Below are 19800 nucleotides of genomic sequence, written 5' to 3' on the forward strand. Positions count from 1 at the left end.
CTCTCTTCTACTTAAATAAAAATGAGATAAGTTACTAGTCAATAAGCTGTCAAGGCTTTATTTAAAAACAAACAGCTTACTCCTTAAAAAAGTCCTCCAGAGTATGTCATAGTTAGCTTAACAGTCTTCATTTTCTAGAGCTACAGAGATGAAAAGAGATAACTGATGCTCATAATGCAACCAAGCACTGGAGAAAGTGGCTCCCAAAGCCTCCATCTGTGTAGCTAGTACCACATAAAATACTATGGGAGAATATGAGATATATGACATAGTTCTTGCACTCAAGATTTCAGTCCAGTTTTAGGTATGTGTGACAACTAGTTGGCTCAGTGGATAGAGTACTAGGCCTGTAATCAGGAAGACACGAGTTCAAATTTGGCCTAGATACTTACTAGTTGTGTGACCCTGGGCAACTCACTCAACTTCTGTCTGCTCACTATAAACCAGTGATAATAAAACCCATAATGGTGATAATAATAGCATTTATTTCCCAGGGTTATCATGAGAATCAAATTTATAAAGCACTTAGATACTTACTAAATGTTTGTTTCCTTCCTTCTTTCCTTTTTTATCACTCAGTTGTTTCAGTCACGTCTGACTCTTTGTGACCCCATTTAGGGTTTCCTTGGTGAAGATACTGGAGTGTTTGCCATTTCTTTCTCCTGCTCATTTTATGTATGGGAAACTGAGGCGAACAGGGTTAAGTGACTTGCTGGTTCATACAACTAGTATGTGTCTGAGGCCAGATTTGAACTCAAGAAGATGCGTCTTCCTGACTCCCAACCTGGTATTCTATCTACTGTGTCCTCTAACTGCCCTTCCTTTTCTTAAAGACACATTAAAAAAAATGTAGAATAATAAGGTACCAAACTGTCTTGTATGCTATATAGAAGAGTCAAAAAGAATTTAGAGTAGGGAGATCACTGTGGACTGGAGTATTCAAGGAAGGCTTTGTGGAGTATAAAGGACTTTAACTGGGCCTATAAAGAAAAGTAGAATTTGGGTTGAGAGAGAGAGGACAGGTGTAAGTACCAACATAAACAAAAACACAAGATGCGGAAATAACATATAAAAGTTATAATTCAATATCTTTTATTCTAATTCTTAGAAAATTGATATGGGAAGACAGCAGGGTTTTACATTGGCCAAAATATAGTTAAGTATTGTTTTGCATTTGCATAATAAAGGCAGGAATCTGGGCCATTTGGATGAAGAATAATGACATTGCTTTTGTTGTTTCCTTGTTGTTCTGAATCAAATTAATTTTTTCTTCCAAGCCAGAAAGGATCTAGAGAATTTCTAACCCTGTCAGACCACTACCTTGGACAAATGACTGTGATCTCAATCTTAAACACTGTTAACAGTGCTTAAAAGGAAAGACCTACTTAAACTGAGGACTTTCTACCTGGTTTTTATTATCTGGTTATGGTAAATGATAGCCTCTGGCTGTGACTAAAGAGTGACTGTGAAGAGGCTTCTTAGTCACCACACCCTGGAAGACTAAAATGAAAATGATTCTCTGGCAGCTGCAAAGGATTAAAGCCTGAAACATAGCAAGGAGCCAGTGCTTCCCAGCAGTGAGTATGAGATTAATAGAGTATTAGATTAGTCTAAGCTAGTGGAGAACTGAAAAGCCAAAGAGATTAACAGATATTATGATTCTTAGTGGAGTGCAACAGAGATATACGTCAATACCCAGATACAGAATTAGCACAGATCAAGCAGGGAACAGCTTCAGAGAGTAATATTTTGGGATAATATTTGGGATCAAATCCAGTCTTCATAATCCCACAGCGTAGAGTGCTGAGCCACAATTTACACTGATAATAGATGTATTACATATTTTTAAATTCTCTATAACCAGAATATTCAATTATTCACATCATTTCTTTCCCAAACAAAAATCAAATTTTCCTGTTGAACCATGGAATTTTAGAGCTAGAAAAGACATCAGGGATTATCATGTCTAGCTATCATTTTAGAGTTAAGGAAATTGAGATTCACAGAAATTAATGACTTGTCTAAAGTAATTTTTCTGACTAAGTATAGAAGTTGGAAGAACCTTGATCTTCTGGCCCAGAGTGTAGCTATCTTTCCCCATACCACACTTAATGAAGGCAAAAAACAAACAAACAAACAAAAAAATACACTACACTTTGTATTCCCAGGAAATCAAGTCAACAAGCTTTTATCAATCTACCATGTGGTAGGCACTGTGCTAAGTGCAAGGGTTGCAAAGATGGGCAAAAAAAGTTCTTACTCTCAAAAAAAAGTTCTTGTTCTCAAGGAGCTCACAATATAATCAGAGAGACAACATGTCAACAGTTATGTATAAACAAGATATAGAAAGGACAAATTAGAGATTATCTCAGTGAAAAGGCACTAAGATTAAAGAGAACTTGGAAAAGCTTCTTGTAGAAAATGGGACTTTAGCTGAAACTTGAAAGAAACTAGGAAAGTGAGGAGAGAATTTAAAGCATAGGGCAAGATAGGGGATGGGAGAGGGGGAAACAAGGGTAAGGAAGATTGCAAGGTTTAAAAAGAAAGGTAAGAAGGCAACATGTTATAAAGGACTTTAAAAGCCAAACATACAATTTTATATTTGATCCTGGAGGCAATAGGAAGCCATTGGAGTTGATTGAATAGTGGGCTGACCAGATTTTGTGCTTTAAGAAGATCAATTTGATAACTGAGTGGAGGGTGGACTGAAGTGAGGATAGACTTGCAGCAGGGAAGCCAACCATTATAGACTGGGCATGAGTCAAGGAGGGCCTATACCAGGTCAGTAATAGTGTTAGCAAAGAGAAGGGGACATATACAAGAGATGTTATAAAAGTAGAAACAACAGAACTTGGCAATTGATTGGATATAGATAAACATTTGCCAGGACCAACCCTATATACCTTTTGAGAACAGATGAGACTGGGCTTAGAAAGAAAGGAAAGCACAGATTAAGTTTCTCTTTGGGCCTTCTGCCTTATTCTCATTAGGCCTACAATATGTTGGCCAATGCTTCCATTCTGGGTTATTTGCAAGCTCCTGTATTAAAGGAACTGCTCCTATTTGTGCGGGAACTTACTCTCTAAAACTATAATGGGCAAGAAAGGAAGTTATAGTTCTGGACCTGGGAATAAGAAAGCAAAAAATAATAATCATAAATAATAATAATAATTTCATGAAGAAATCAAGCAGAGTGGAATTTTACGGACAAAAAAAGAGAGAGAAAGAAAACTCAAACCAAAGTTATTTCTTATATTTATGGGAAATATGGCTTAAGAACACAGTTGATCGTGCTTAGGCATTCTGTAATCCTTTCTTCTTTCTGAGAAATGAGAAATAGGTGCTTTGGGAAAGCAATGGGCCAGAGGAAAGTGTGATAGGAAGGCTTTAAATATTAATGAATCATAGAATCTTGAGACTGGATGGAATTTTCAGAGACAGAAAATAGGATCATAGAGCTTGAAGGGATGTCAGGGGCTATCTAGTTCAATCCTTTTATTTTACAACTAAGGACATTAAGGTCCAGGGAGAGCAAATGATTCACACTTGATTAATGCTTGTTGACTTGGCTTGATTTCCTCAGAATACCAGATGTAGTACAGTTTTCATTTTTCACCCTGGAGAAGTGTGGTAGTAGTGGCAAAGCTGGGATTCAAAACCACTGCCTCCATTTGACTCTAGAGCCCATGTACATATTCCTTACATCTTTTTCTTGGGAAGTCTTTAAAAATGGGATATATCTTCATTTTCTTAGTTTGATTTGAACATATTCTTGCCTGGAAAGGATTTGTGGGGAGAAGGAATAGGTTATTTCTTGAGATCTGTCCCAGCCCTGAAATATAATTTAATCTAATTCAATAAACATATATTAAACACCCAAATCATTTCAGGGAAATAGACTTTAAATATTTAGAAGGTGGAAGCTTAACTTTCCTCTGTAATGGTATGAGAGAAACAATAATTCACATTAATAATTTCATTTTCAGGTTTGCAGATCACTTTGTACACAAAAATGGTATGATATGAGTAGGGCAAAAAATTATTTGTTTTGCAAATGAAAACCTAGGCAGAAAGCAGTGAAGTGACTTACTCAGGATTAGACATCTAAATATCAGTGATAGAATCAAAACACAGTTTTCCTGACTTCAGGAAATGTCAAACTACCCTTTGAAGAATAGTGTCATAGATGTTACAATAATTTTAGGTCCTCCTAGCAAATGTTTCAGAAATGGTCCCTATCCTCTTTTAGTTGTAAAGCAAGAAGTTCTCTATACACCTTATGGTACAGGAACACATTCTGGCAATATTTACCCCTTGTAGAAATAAAAATGAAGTAGCTATCTAGGGCTTTCTTTCTTATTTTGCCTAGCTGGAGTTTTGCAAAAATTGTTTTTAAAGACAAGAGGTACATGAGTAAGTGATCTTCAGTAGGTAGGTATCTCCTGCAAGATCAGAGGATTTCTCTAAATGGTATTGCCCCCTACCTGCAGCAATTTAGTGGGACCTTAGACAGATCTATTGAACCTCTATAAATTTTCTTTGTTGAATCAAAAAGAAAAAAAAAACTTAGAAATACTAGTAGGTTGCCACCCCAAGCTCTGCTGCTGTGACTTCCAGATAAGTCTCTTGAGACCCCTTTAAATCTGTGAACCCCTAAGGCTGTTGTGACTGCCTCAGCAGTAACCACATTTCTGGCCATGTGTCTACTTAGGTAGTCAAAGAATATTACTTAACAAAGGTAAAGTTGCCTCATATAAGGCTGGATTGTCACCAACATTCAAGTAATTCTTCTATCCTGTCAAAATAATTCATTGAGAGTCAAGAATCCATTTTAAAAAATCACCAGTACTTCCAGATTAATCAGGTATTCCAATTTATTCATAATGTGCTAGAATACAGTGTATTTTAATATATCTGCAGCAGTCATGCTAGTAAGGGAAGGTTGAAACAAGAAACCAATTTCAGATTTCGTTTCTTATTTCTAAAATGTTTTTTTTTTCTCCACCATAACTCTGGAAAGCCAGCACCATGACTTTTTTAAATTATCATTAGGCAACTCTGGCATAATTTATGTTAAGAGGTTTGGGCCTGTTTATGTGGCCTGGAATTTGCCAAAATTAGTAATGCGATATTCCATATTTAGCAAACCTATAGAGCAATAAATAATGACACATGACTATAGGCAAACACTGTTTGTTTAAATTCTTTTTTTTTCCTGGCATCTGTGAAATGCAGGGGGCTTCCAACTCCAGTTCTGCAGTATTAGGCAGCAAGTTGTACTCTGAACCAAACCAGATGGCGATCAGCTCTGTTCCTATTATCAGCTCAATACAAAGATGGTTACCAGACCTTATTTGCAACGTTCACATTTGGAACAAATTAACAGCAGTTAGGCTGAAATGAGAAACCTCCACTTGCCTAAAAGGTTCAGAACATATCAGGCTGTAAAATCAGAAAGGGCATAGTAAGGAAAATTATGGAGGTGGGGCACAAGGGGGGGAAGGGAGAGAGTTCCTCGTCTACTTCGTTTTCTCCCTTTAGAAAGCGTTATTTCCCTTCCAGGAGTGCCTTTTCAAAGGAATTTTAATGTGGGGTATTGTGAGGATTAAAGCCTCTTTGCCTAACAGGCTCAAGGATTCCGTATGCCATTCTAGAACCTGTTACTGAAATTATCTCATTTTTACTGTCATTAAGTGGCAGCATAATGGAGCAGATCCATAATTTAGCAAGAGGAAGATCTGGGTTCAAATCCTACCTCTGATGCAGCACTATGTTCTAGTGAGTCATTTAAAATTGCTTAGGTTCAGTTTCCTTACTGTAAAATGGGGATAATGCCTGTAGAACCAACTTCATAGGATTGTTGTTAAGCTAAAGTAAGTTCATGTATGGAAAGAGTTTTACAAAATTTAGGTCCTTTGTAAACATCAGTTATTATTACTCTTGCCTGAATTAGCTTAGGCTTTTGGCAATACTTAGAAGTCAATTTCATTCATTTTAGTTTCAATAGCAAAGAAGGATTGGGTACTGATTTGTAAGAAGTTCAGAGAGCTTCTCCTCTTTCCACAATGTATAATGGGAAAGCTCCATTACACCACAAAGTAGCTTACCCCTTGCATAGGAAGTTGGCAAGTATCCTGTCTTCTCCAGAAGATTGCCCCTTCTGTCATTCCCATTCTCTCTCTAATCTTCAATTTCTCCCTGTCTACTCTCTCCTTCCCTATAAGCCTACAAACATGTTTTCCCCATCCTATAAACAAAACAATAAAAATTTAAAAAAAAACAGCAACAACAAACACTTTTCAACGAATCTGTTCATCCTTAGAAGAAATTGTTCCATATCTCTTCTGTCCTTGATAAACTTCCTGGGAAACCTATCTACACTTGGTGTCTCCACTTTCTTTCCTCTCACTCTTTTCTAAACCCTCTGCAATACGACTTCTACTTCATTATTCCAATGAAAGTGCTTTCTCTAAAATTACCAATGATTTCTTAATTGAGAAATCTAACGGCCTTTTCTCAATCCTTCTTCTAGACCTCCCTGCAACCTTTGACATTATTGATCACCCTCTTCTCCTAGATATTCTCTCCTCTGTTTTTTGTTTTGTTTTGTTTTTTACACTACTCTCTGTTGTTTCTCCTCTTGTCAGTCTATTCTTTCTCAGAATCCTTTCCTTGGTCTTATCTACTAATCAGAGTCTCTCTCAAGCCTCTGTCCTAGGCACTCTTTTCTTTTCTCTCCTGCTCCAATTATCGTTTCTATGCAGATGATTTCCAGATCTACACATCTAGCCCTGCCCTCTCTGTTGAGCTCCAGTCTCACGTCTCAGACTGGGCGCCCCAACGACATCTAAATTAAAAATGTCTCAACCAGAACTCATTATCTCTCTCCCTTCCCCCAACAACCCTCACTGCTTCCCAACTTCCCCATTACTCTAGAGAGCATCATCACCATACACCTAATCACCCAGGCTCATAACCTTGCTCTCATCCTTGATTCTTCTCTCACACTCATTCCACTTCTCCAATATATTACTAAGTCCCGATGTTTCTATCTTTATATCATCTCTCATTTTTTCCCATGTATCTATGCTCACACAGCTGCCACCTAGGTGCAGGCCCTCATTACCTTATGCCTGGACTCTAACAATACCCTTCTGAATGATCTTCCAGCCTTGTCTCCCTTTACTCCAGTTCATCCTTTACTGAGATGCCCAAATGATCTTCCTAAAGTCCAAGTACAATCATGTAACTCTTTTACTCAATAAAATTCAGTGGTTCCCTAATACTTCTAGGTTCAAATGTGAAATCTTGAATTTGATTTTTAAAGACCTTCACAACCTGGCTCCTTCCTTATTTTCTATTTTTCTCACTCTTTAGTCATCTCCATGTACTCTGTGATTCAATGTCACTGCCCTTCTTGCTATTCTTCACACATGTCACTCCATCTTCTAACTCTATGCCTTTTTCAATGCTTACCCTCTCCATCGCTACCTATTTTTTTCACCGGCTTTACTCAATTAAAATTCTACTTTCTCTAAGAGGGCTTCTTTGTCCCTTTCTCACTGCTAGTCTCTCGTCTGGGTCTGCTTCCCATTTCCACTCTATATGTCATGTTTGTACATAATTGTTTGCATATTATCTTCTTAGAATGTGAGCTTCTCAAGTTCAGGGACTATATTTTTTACTTTCTTTATATCCCCAGTGCTTAGCATAGTGTCTAGCACATAGCATGCATTTAATAAGTGCTAATTTATTAATTGATTGAAATATATGGGCAAGTGTTTACCTGGCTTTACTTGGAAACGTATTTTGTACCAACACCATTATATTGGGGTGATTGATGCTTGGGGAGGTTAGTGCAGGGTTGGGGTGACTTATTATTAGTGACATTTTTATACAAGTGAAATCAGGTTAAAAATAGAATAGGCATTCGAGACATCCAGGGCCTTTGCACTTGTTGTTGTTGCTATGCAGTCATTTTCTTAGTTGTGATTGACTCTTCATGTCCCCCTTTTAGGTTTTCTCGGCAAAGGTAATAGAGAGTTTGTCATTTCCTTTTCCAGCTCATTTTACAAATGAGGAAACTGAGGCAGACGGGATTAGGTGACTTGCCCAGGGTCACATAGCTAGTGTCTGAGGCCAGATTTGAACTTAGGAAAATGTCTTCCTGACTCCAGATCCAACACTCTATCTACTCTGCCATCTAACTGCCCTTTACATATGTAGCCACACAAGTCCTTGATCTTCTTTAAACTAAGTAATGCAATGATTTTATTTTAGCCTAATAATAACAATGATAGCTGACATTTATGCTGTCAGTTAGGCTTTAGAAAGTACTTTACATATATTATCTCATTTATACAACAGCCCTGTGAGAGAAATATTATACCCCCACATCATATATGAGGAAATGGAGGTACAGAAAAGTTGACATTTGCCTATAGTCATATAGCTAGAGGGAAGGTTTAAAAATCAGTTCTCTACAGTGCTCCAGTAGAAAATGCTATAATTGACAGATAGGAGAAGGAAAAAAAGTCTGAGTATTTCCAATGTATCATTCTCATCTTCTGGAATATCATAGAAGATGATAAGTAGCAAGCGTATTTTCTTCTAAGGAACTTTTCAACCTGTGAGGGAGTTGTTCTTACTTACACTTTATGCCTGGAATGTCTTCCGTCTGAACTGTCAGAAACTCTCCCCTGCCCCAGATCTATTTTTTTTTTAAAAAACCAATCCTTATCTTTTTTAAAAATTCCTCTTTACCTCTTCCAGATCAGGTCTTTTTAATTTTTATTTTATTCTAATCTCTACTACTTAGTCTATGCTCCAGTCAAACAGGAATACTAGAATCTAAGCTTTATGTATATAGAAAGACACACAGACTCTTAGCGCAGGTAACTCATTTAACTGACATTTTTACTTTTTCGAATTGTGAAAAAGTTTTTTGAGGGAGAGGTATGATAGCTATATTTAGGTAAATAAAGGGAGGTCATGTGAAATAGGGGCTAGCTAAACTTGCTCTGCTTGCCCCCCAGAGGGGAGAACTTGAGGCAATAGGAGGAAGATGTGTATGCTTTTGTGTGTGTATTTGTGTGTGTATGTATATGTGTATATGTGTATGTGTGTGTGTGTGTAGGGGGTGGGGATTTGACCTTGACATTAGGAATAACTTCTTGACAGAGCTTTCTAAAACTGGAAAAAGAAAGGGAAGTAGTAACCTCTCTTGTTAGAGATCTCCAGAAGTGCCTTTAAAAAAAAAAAAACCTAACTAACATGATACTATACGGGTTAAAGCCTGCTTAGCTAATGGGATCATGGAATCCACTTATACTTTAAATCCTGTTGGGGAATTTATTTAATTGCTTTACTTATCAAGTGGCATATTATAGAAGGCATTATTAGTAAGTTATGGGTAGAACTCTGGAATCAGAGGATTCAGGCTCAAATTTTACCTTCTTGCTTGTGTGACCCTGGAAAAATCCCTTAACCTAGTTGCAGAATAGGTATATGAGATCTGAGGGGTTGGTTATTATAAAAATAAAAAGTTCTTTCTTTTGAAAATATAACTTAATGGACATATCCACCCTTCCAAAAAGTGTGTTGTGAAAAGAGCCCATTATCTTTTGCTTCATGTCTATTCCAAATGAGAAAAATATACGACTCAGAAATTTGAGCATCATTAACTCTCCATTTTCTAATGGCACCTCTACTTGATTTTAACTCCATGGAATATCATGTCCCCAGGGTCAAGATGGCTGAGAAAAAACAGGGACTAACTAGAACTCTCCCAAATTCCCCTCCAAACAACTTTAAATAATGTCTCAGAATGAATTCTGAAGTGACAGAACCCACAAAAGGGCTGGGTAAAACAATTTCCTGCCCAAGACAACCTAGAGAGTTGGCAGAAAAGGTCTGTTGCATCAGGGTGAGAGTGGAGTACAATTCAGTGAATATACCAGTGTAGGCCATGCCTTAGCAAACCAGCAGCAAGCCTTGGAGATGACTGAATCAGAAGTCACAGCAGAGGCTTCCAAACCTCTCAGTCCACACACAGTAAGGGGATAGGGCACCTAGTCAGAAGGAGATTGATTACATGGGTCCCTTTTCTGGCTCTGGGTGTAGGACTCTTTTGCATTGCCCATACGTGGAAATGGATTGCAGTCCTGGGTTGCAATCTCAGGGTGAGAAGGAGTACTAGCGCAACAGAGCTTGTAGCCACAGGGGAAAGAGAATTATGGTCATAGTTGCAGGGTGGAGAAGAATGTTTCTGGTCACTCACAGACCAGAGCCTATTCCAGGAGTGTAGTAAACACGCCTCTCCTTAGCTCATAACACTTTGGAAGAATTAAAAACTTATGGACCCCCAGCATTAGCTTTAAAAATAGCTGCATAAGAAACCTGAAGCTTAGGATAGTGCCCCCTCCACCCAGCAAGCAGAGCCCAATTTTAACATAAAGATAAAAGTCATGAAATAGTCTGAAAAAATGAGCAAACAAAACAAAACCAAAAAAACCCCCAAAAAACAAAAACAAAAAACCAAACCCTGACCATAGAAAGTTACTGTGGTGACAGAGAAGATCAGAATACAAACTGCCACATTCAAAGCTTCAAAGAAAATGTGAATTGGTCTCAGGCTCCCCCCAAAAAATTCCTAGAAGAGCTCAAGAAGAATTTTAACAATCAAATAACAGAAATAAGGGGAAAATTGGGAAAAAATGAGTGATGCAAGAAAATCATGAAAAAACAAGTGTCAACAGCTTGATAAAGCAGTCATAAAAAATGCTGAAGAAAATAACATCTTAGAAAGCAGAATAAACAAAATGGTAAAAGAGGCACAAAAATCCAATGAAGAGAAGAACTCTTTGAAAAGTAGAATTGGCTAACTGGAAAAGGAGCACAAAAGCTCACCAGAGAAAATCATTCTTTAAAAATTAGAATTGGGCAAGTAGAAGTTTGACTCCATGAGACATCAAGAAACAATAAAACAAAATTTTTAAAAAATATGAAAATTAGCATAAAATGTCAACTACTTCATTGGAAAAACAATTGACTTGGAAAATGTATCAAGGAGAGATAATTTAAGAATTATTGGACTACCTGAAAGCCATGATAAAAAAAAAAGAGCATAGACATGATCTTTCAAGAAATTATAAAAAAAAATGCTCTGATATTCTAGAACCAGAGGGTAATATAGAAATGGAAAGAATTCATTGGTCACCTTCTGAAAGAGATCCCATAATGAAAACTCCCAGGAATATTACAGCTAAATTCCAGAGCTTCCAGGTCAAGGAGAAAATAATGCAAGCCACCAGAAAGGAACAATTCAAAAATCATGGAGCCATACTCAGGTTAGCATAAGATCTAGCAGCTTCTACATTAAAGGATTGGCAGGCTTGGAATATGATATTCTGGAAGGTAAAGGACCTAGGATTGCAACAAAGAATCACCTACCCAGCAAAACTGAGTATAATCCTTTGGAAGGAGGAATGGACATTCAATAAAATAACATTTTATTAATAAATAAGTAATGAATAAAATTCAATAATGAGAGGAATTACAAGCGTTTCTGATGAAAAGACCCAAGCTGAATAGAAAATTTGACTTTTAAATACAATATTCAAAAGAAGCATAAAAAGGTAAACAGGAAAGAAAAAGCATAAAAGATTCAATAAAGTTAAACTGTTTACATTCCTACATGAAAAGATGATATTTATAATTCCTAAGAACTTTCTCATTATTAGGTCAGTTAGAAGGAGCATACATAGACAGAAGGCAAAGGTGTGAGTTGAATATGATGGGATGATTATATAAAAAAATAAAATGAAGGAGTGAAAAAGAGAAATGTATTGGGATAAGGGGAAAGGGTGAGGTAAAATGGGGTAAATTATTTTGCATAAACAAGGCACAAAGAACCTTTACAATGGAGTTGAAGATGGAGAAGTTGGAGAGGAGCACTTGAACCTTACTTTCATTGACATTGCTCAGAGGGAATAAAATATATAGATAGTTGAGTATAGAAATCTATCTTACCCTACAGGAAAGTAGAAGGGAAATGGGATAAGAGAAGGGTGGGGGAACCAATAGAAGGGAGGACAGATTGAGGGAAGTGATTATCAGAAGCAAAATACTTTTGAGGGCAGATAGGGTGAAAAGAGAAAGAAAGTAGGATAAATGGGGAAAATATGGTGTAGGGGAATACATGATTACTATAACTGTGAAAAAAATTCTCAGCAAGTTTATCTGATAAAGGCCTCATTTCTCAAATATACAGAGAATGGAGACAAATTTATAAAAAATAAGAGCCATTCCCCAAATTGTTAAAGGATATAAATAGACAGTTTTCATATGGAATAATCATAGCTACCTATAGTTTTGTGAAAAATGTTCTATATCATCATCATCATCATCATCATCATCATCATCATCATCATTATTATTTTTATTTTTGGTGAGGTAATTGAGGTTAAGTGACTTGCCCAGAGTCACACAGCTAGTTAGTGTTATGTGTCTGAGGCCAGATTTGAACTCAGGTCCTCCTGACTTCAGGGTCAGTGCTCTATCCACTGCACCACTTAGCTGCCCTTCTAAATCATTATTGATTAGAAAAATCCAAATTAAAAGAACTCTGAGGTACTACCCCATACCTATCAAATTGGCTAATATGACAGAAATGGAAAATGACAAATGTTGGAGAAGGTGTGGGAAAATTGTGAACTGATTCAACCATTCTGGAGAGCAATTTGGACCTATGCCCAAAGGACTTTGACCCAGCAATACCACTATTAGGTCTACATCCCAAAGAGATAAAAAACAAAAAGGGAAAGGACTCATATGTAGAAAATTATTTATGTCAGTTCTTTTAGAGCACTGGAATTGGAAATTGAGGGGCTGTCCATCAATTCAGGAATGGCTGAAGAAGTTGTGGCATATGATGTGATGGAATACTATTGTACTGTAAGAAATGATGAGCAGGATGGTTTCAGAAAAATCTGGAAAGACTTACATGAACTGATGCAAAGTGAAATGAGAAGAACCAGAAGAAAATTGTACACAGCAAAGCAATATTGTACAGTGATTACTGTGCATAGCTGAGCTATTCTCAGCAATACAATGATCCAAGACAATACTGAAGGACTTATGATGAAAAGTGCTACCTGTCTCCAGAAAAGAACTAATGGAGTCTGAATGCATACTGAAGCATACTTTTTTAAACTTGTTATTATTTTTGTGTTTTTTTGTCTGTGTTTTCTTTCACAACATGACTAATATGGAAATATGTTTTGCATGACTGCATGTATATAACTTATATCAAAGTTCTTCCCTTCTCAATGAGGGGGGAGGGGAAAGGAGAGAGAGAATTTGGAACTCGATTAAAAAAATTAATGTTAAAATTGTTTTTACACATAATTTGGGAAAAATAGAATATTAGATAATTATATTTTAAAAATAAAAAATTTAAAATGTAGCAACCTGAACTAAAAAAAAAGCCATCATGGCCTGCCTCCAAATATCCCCTTGTAACCTCTCTGTTCCCTACCATACTTTTCAGCTTCTTGTGTGTCATCTTCCCCCATTAAATTGTAAGCTCCATGAGTGCAGGGGTTGTCTTTTTTTTCTTATTTGTATCCTCAGTGCCTAGCACATAGCACATTTGACACATAGTCCCTTAATAAATATTTATTGAGGGGCAGCTAGGTGGCACAATGGATAGAGCACTGTCTCTAGAGTCAGGAGGACGTGAGTTCAAATCTGACCTCAGAAACTTTACACTTAGTAGCTGTGTGACTCTGGGCAGATCACTTAACCCCAAATGCCTCACAAAAATAAATAAATAAATGTTTGTTGAGTTGAATTGTTAATGTGAGGTTGAGGACCTGGTAACTAGGCTTCCTCTACAATTTTGTCCAGATATGTAGTTAAGGCAGTAGTTCAAAGCTTGTGGTTAATTGTTGTGTTAACTAAGTAGCAACCTCATGGGACTGTACTGGACAAATCACATCTGGGGTACTTGGTTTTATATCTGGACTTCACATTTTAAAAGGGACTTGGAGAAACTAGAGCACAACCAGGAAAAGATGACCTGGATGGCAAGGATACTCCAAACACAGTCGTGTGAGGAATGGTTGAAGGGACTGGGCATGAGAAGAAAAGATTGAATTGGAGCAGGATAGCTGTCTTCCAATGCCTTAAATTCTGCCCCGTAGAATAATCATGATACCACAGAATTTGAAAATTGGAAGAGACCTCAGTGGCCATCTAGTATATCCATTCAAGAAAGGAATCTCCACTGGAGAAAATTGATATTTCCGTGTTCAAAAATGGAGAAAAAGGACCATTTCACAGTAAGTTAGGAACATTTTGGCTCAGTATAAGGAAAAACTTCCTAGCAATTAATGTACAAACAGTAGGACAAGCTTCCTCAAGAAGCAGCAAGCTCTTTATCATGGAAGTATTCAAACAGAAGCTATATGACTACCTGTTGGGAAGATTTTGGAGAGAATACCTGCATTAGGTGAAAAGTTGGGCCAAATGACTTCTGTTCCCTTCCAGCTTTGTCATTCTCAGTGCCATTTATGGTGATCTTCTTCTCAAAGGAAAATGAAAACTCCTTTGTTTTGCCTGTGTTTGGGGCCCATCTCACTTTTAAACAGCATATGCTTGGTTTGAGTAATAGTACACATTCAGAAACTGTAATATAGTTAATAGAATACTGTACTTAAGATCAAGAAGATGGTTGTAAATTCTGCCATCAACATTTACCACCCATGTGACCCTGGGCAAGTCACTTTATTTTTGTGTTCCTCATTGTCTTATTTTGCAAAATGTGGTTACTCATACCTATAGTGCTGTAGGACTATGGCAAAGCTCAAATGAGATAATATATAGGGAATGATTGCAAATTTTGAAGCACTCAAAGCAACATGTGCTATGATTATGATTATGGTCCCATGTAATGTGAGGTGTTATTGCTTTCAGTGATCTCATATGCTTTAACCTGTATGGAGGCTCCAGGGGCATGATAGAGACAGCTCATCCTAGCTCTTGAATCAATTGTTAGTTTTTCAGTGTAAACATTTACATATCAAAAAGTGGAATGCACCACAAATCAGGGCTTAAATTACTGTTTTATTGATTGGTTAGACTTAAGAAAGTGATGGAGACAATGTTGATGCACATTAAACTAAAAATTATTGTTATATATGCTGGAGAGCCAGTTTTATGAGCACATTCCTAGAAGCTCCCCAAATCTTTTTTTTTTGTAACATCGCTAATACTGGAGAATTGAGAGAAACAGCCTCAAATTCTTCTGCCATATTCTCTCTCATATTCATAATATAACACATCTTGACTTTGGTAGTTTAGAGAGAGTTTGGTTTCACAGGGAGGTTCACCAATCCTCAGGATAGGAAATATAACAGCTGTTAAGGGAAAGGAAATCACAAGATAGGGGTCAGTGGGAAACTGTCACTCAACTTGCCTTCTTGATAATTCTGCCTTAAAGAATACTAGAACTAAGAGTTAAAATCTGAAAACTTTAAAAAAAAGTCAGGGTCATAAATGTTGAATAAAATGGGTTTATGCTATTTCAAAATGAAAGAAAAAATAATTTGACCTTTTTTTCTCTTAAGGTTTAAGAAAGTAATATTCTAAGAATCCAGGAATAGAGTTTGAAGGAAACTCAAAATGACATCTAATCAAGCCATTCCCCAAACTGTGAATCCTATTTATAACACCCCCACTAAGACCTCATCCAATCACTACTTAAAGATCTTTAGTGACAGGAAACTCATTACTTCTTAGGGCCAGTCCTTCTACCTTTGAACATCTCTACTTGTCATGAAGTTTTTCCTCATGTTGAGATAAAATCTGCTTCCCTGTAACTCCTACCTATTGGTCTTAATTCTGACTTCTGATGCAAAGCAGAAGTCTAATCCTTTTTCCACATGACAATCATTCAAACATACGAAGTTTTCTATCATGCCCTCCTTAAATACTGTCTTCTTCAGATAAACATGGTCAGTTGTTTCTATTCCTCCTTCTATGGTGTGGCTTCAACTCCCCTACCAACCTGGACAATTTCCTTCAGATATACTCTTTGGTGTATGTACTAATGTCTCCCAGATCTATGCTCTTTACTTGAATTGTAATCTAATTTTTTGATTAGTCCAAGAAAACCGGGTTTTCTTGGAAAAGATATTGGAGTGGTTTGCTATTTTCTTCTCCAGTTTTATACACGCAGGGATCAAGTGACTTGCCCAGGGTCATACAGCTAGTATATGGTGAGGGTCAGAATTGAACCCTGATCTTTCTGACTCTGGCAGCTAGGGTACAGTGATAGAATGTAGGGTCTGGAGTCAGGAAAACTCAACCTCATGAGTTCAAATCCAACTACAGACACTCCTAGCTGTGTGAACCCAGGCAAATCACTTAACCCCATTTACCTCAGTTCCTCATCTATAAAGTGAGCTGGAGAAGGAAATGGCAAACCACTTTAGTATCTCTGCCAGCAAAATCCCAAATGGTGTCCTGAAGAGTTGGACATGACTAAAAAATGACTCAACAACAACTTTCTGACTCTAGGCCCAGTGCTCTATCCATTGCACCACCTAGCTGCCCCTATGATCTGACTAGGGCAGAGTAAAATTGGACTGTCATAGCTTTCTTTCTTTCTCTCTCTTCTTTCTCCCCCCCCCCAGAATTATACTTCTATTAATTCATGCTGTTTAAAAAAAAAAAAAGACTGCCCTAATGTCTTCAAATATTGGAAGGAGCTATCATATGGAAGAGGGAATTATACTTATTCTTCTTGGCCTCTCATATTAGAATGAGGAATAACAGCTGGAGATTGCAAAGAACCAAACTTTAGTCTTCATATAAGAAAAAATTTCCTAAAAGCTAGGTCATGGGTTCTCTCTTGGTAACTATTCAAGCACAGGCTAGATGACCATTTGTTGGGTATGATGTAGAAGGGGTGGTTGCTATGAGTTGGCTTAGTTAGCTTCTGAAGTTCCTTCCAGTTCACACATTCTGGGATATCACATCTCCAAGGAAGATCACATTTGGATGCAGCAGAGTATTTCCCCTTAGGTCCTTCAAATGACACAACATAGGTTATTGGCTACTTTGTCTGAATCTATCCCTAACCATTAAGTATATGATAGCCTTGAAATGATAGACAGATGGGATTTTGCTCTTTGGAAATGTCTCCCTCTTCCCTCCATTATGACATATTTAGAAGGTGTTTTAAGAACCTGTTGCCTTGCTTTCTTTTTCTTGTCTTTTTTTTCTCAGCTCCCACTCTGTAGTAGTTTCCTTCTGTCCTCTAAAGCCCCACAAAATCTTTCTACAATAGAAGTTTAAGCATTATTTAATTTCTTCTCAGATCTTACCATCTTTTCTTGTGGTAAATTACTAATATCTATGTTTATAGATAATCCTTTTTTATAGAATGATTTTGAGAAGAGAAGTCTTCTCAATTCAATTATCCCCCAATAAAATGTCCAATTTGCTTCTCTACATTTTGAGGCTGTGTAATTGCCAGAATGAAAACTGGCAGAAAGAATAGGCAAATGCTTGACTCTAATAAATCATTAAAATTGTAGCAGAAGATTAATTAAATAGCATTGGTCTCAGCAGGGAAACCAGTTGTTTTATTTAATATTATTAATTGAACTCTCTTATTTAAACCCTCCAGTTAGTCTTCTATTTTGGGGGTGGAGGTGAGGCAATTGGGGTTAAGTGACTTGCCCAGGGTCACACAACTAGTGAGTGTCAAGTTCCTGGTCTGAGACTGAATTTGAACTCAGGTCCTCCTGACACCAAGGCCCGGTGCTCTATCCACTGCACCACCTAGCTGCCCCCTAATTAGTCTTCTATTGTCCAGTTTCATTTTCTTATTTACTTGATAAATGCTGTTATGGGACCCTGTACCAATTATTTAATATCCTTGAACTCAATTTTTCATCTAAAAAATGGGTTGGGAGGCAGAGTAGTGTAGCAGAGAGCTGTCCTTAGGATCAGTAAGACCTGGGCTTCATTCAGCTCACACCTCTGCCACATTCTGGCTATGTGACACCGAGGAAGTCCCTTAACTTCTTAGTGCTCTAAAGGTATCTACAGACTTTAGTAGAGGGAATTTTCTTACGTAGGAATGTCCTTTATTAATTAAATCAGAATTTCAGTCCCTAGCCCCTAAAGTGGGATTAATTACACATACACTATTTATCACATAGATTTGTTATGAGGAAAGCCTGTTATATACCTTAAACACAGTAGAAATACAGGTTATTATAGTTAACTTTTACATAGGTGCTACAGGGCTAATAAGTGCTGCAGCTGGAAACTGAGTATGGGTTTTCTAACTGCCCATTGGGATAATAGGATCCTAACTGGCATTCATTTAGCCCTTCATAAGCAAAGTGATTCATGTACCTTCTCACTTGATCCACAAAGAAACACTGCAAGGTAAGGCAGATGGCACTGTCTCTATTTTATAGAAGAAGAAACAGGATTCAAAAGTTTATGAAATTTGGGGCAGCCAGGTGGCACATGTAATTAAGAAAAAATACTATATGAAATTTAAAAAGAAATTATTGGGCTAGAGTTTTCACTGCTTTTAGTTCCTAACTTAGCTGAAGTCTTCAGCTAGGTTAGCATGAAAATAAGAATTTAAAGCCTGTTTTTCAGAAATCAATGCTTTCTCTAGTTCTCTTGAAAAAAGACAGAAAACACTTTTTTTTGGTTTTGCCTTGACTATTCTATTTCTCCAAAACCTATTGAAGCTGCCCTTTTCCCTAGAATGTTTTCAGCTCCAGTGCCTAGGTCTTTAGAATAAAGAATAGGGTTATTTCATCTATGTAATGGCTTTTGGTTCAGTCTTTCCTTTGGATAGCTTTTTTTTTTAAATTAAGTTAACATGTTTAAAATTAACATGTATACTAACTTTAATGGTCATAAGAATAATGTAATTTGCTTGTGTGTTGTCTCTCAATAGCTTTTTCTTCTGTGTCTATTATCTGATTTTGTTGCTCTTATCATTATTTTTCATCATACTTTTTCTCTCTATGAAAATTTTGATGTCCAAACAACCCCATCATGGCAGATGAGAACAGACATTGTGTGTGGCATGAAAGGAGAGAAGGTTAGTATTCACCTTACTCAGGATGGAAAAGGTCCTACTCATCTTTATAACACATATGATTAAGACTTTGTCCTGTGGCTTTTAACCATAATTGATTTAGTTGCAAAACATGGAGGCAGCATGGTACAAGGGAAAGAGGAATATATTTTGAATCAAAGGACCTTGACTCAAATATTAGCTCTACTACTCATGAGCTTGGGTAAGTCACAACCTCTCTATATTTCAAATGATAGGGTTAGTCTAGAAGGCTTCTAAGTTTCCTTCTTTGAATGATTCCCCCTGGTAAAACTTGAGGTCTTTGGTCAGTGACTTCACCCTAGCTTTAAGGTGTTTATTCAGTACGCTTCCTGAAGTTTTATGTGTGAGATCTGGGATATAACCAGGAAATACTTATTTGTCTAATAAATATCAAATTGTTCTTGAGGTCCAGAGATCCTTAGAGTTTTAAACCCTTCTTTGCCCATTTAGATGAGCCAGCAGAGGGAAGGTATAGAGGCAAGCTACACTAAAGTTGTGGGCAAAATTGTTACCTCTCCTTCCTGGTCCCTTCACAGACAGAAATAGCTAATCCCTTCTGGAGAAGCGCTTTCCCATCATCCTTACAAAAGTGGTGAGGGACAAAGGAGAGATCTAAAGGTCCCTAGGAAGTATTTTTGCTG

At 37.1% G+C, this 19800-nt stretch overlaps 1 pseudogene; it reads left to right on the forward strand.

The window, feature by feature from the left end:
- Window positions 1-19119: 19119 nt before the first annotated feature.
- On the forward strand, window positions 19120-19238 carry LOC144457350 (U6atac minor spliceosomal RNA; annotated as a pseudogene).
- The last annotated feature ends 562 nt before the right edge of the window (window positions 19239-19800 follow it).

This window comes from Phascolarctos cinereus, unplaced genomic scaffold (assembly GCF_003287225.1).
Source record: "Phascolarctos cinereus isolate Bilbo 61053 unplaced genomic scaffold, phaCin_HiC Scaffold_4;HRSCAF=312, whole genome shotgun sequence".
NCBI lineage: Eukaryota > Metazoa > Chordata > Mammalia > Diprotodontia > Phascolarctidae > Phascolarctos > Phascolarctos cinereus.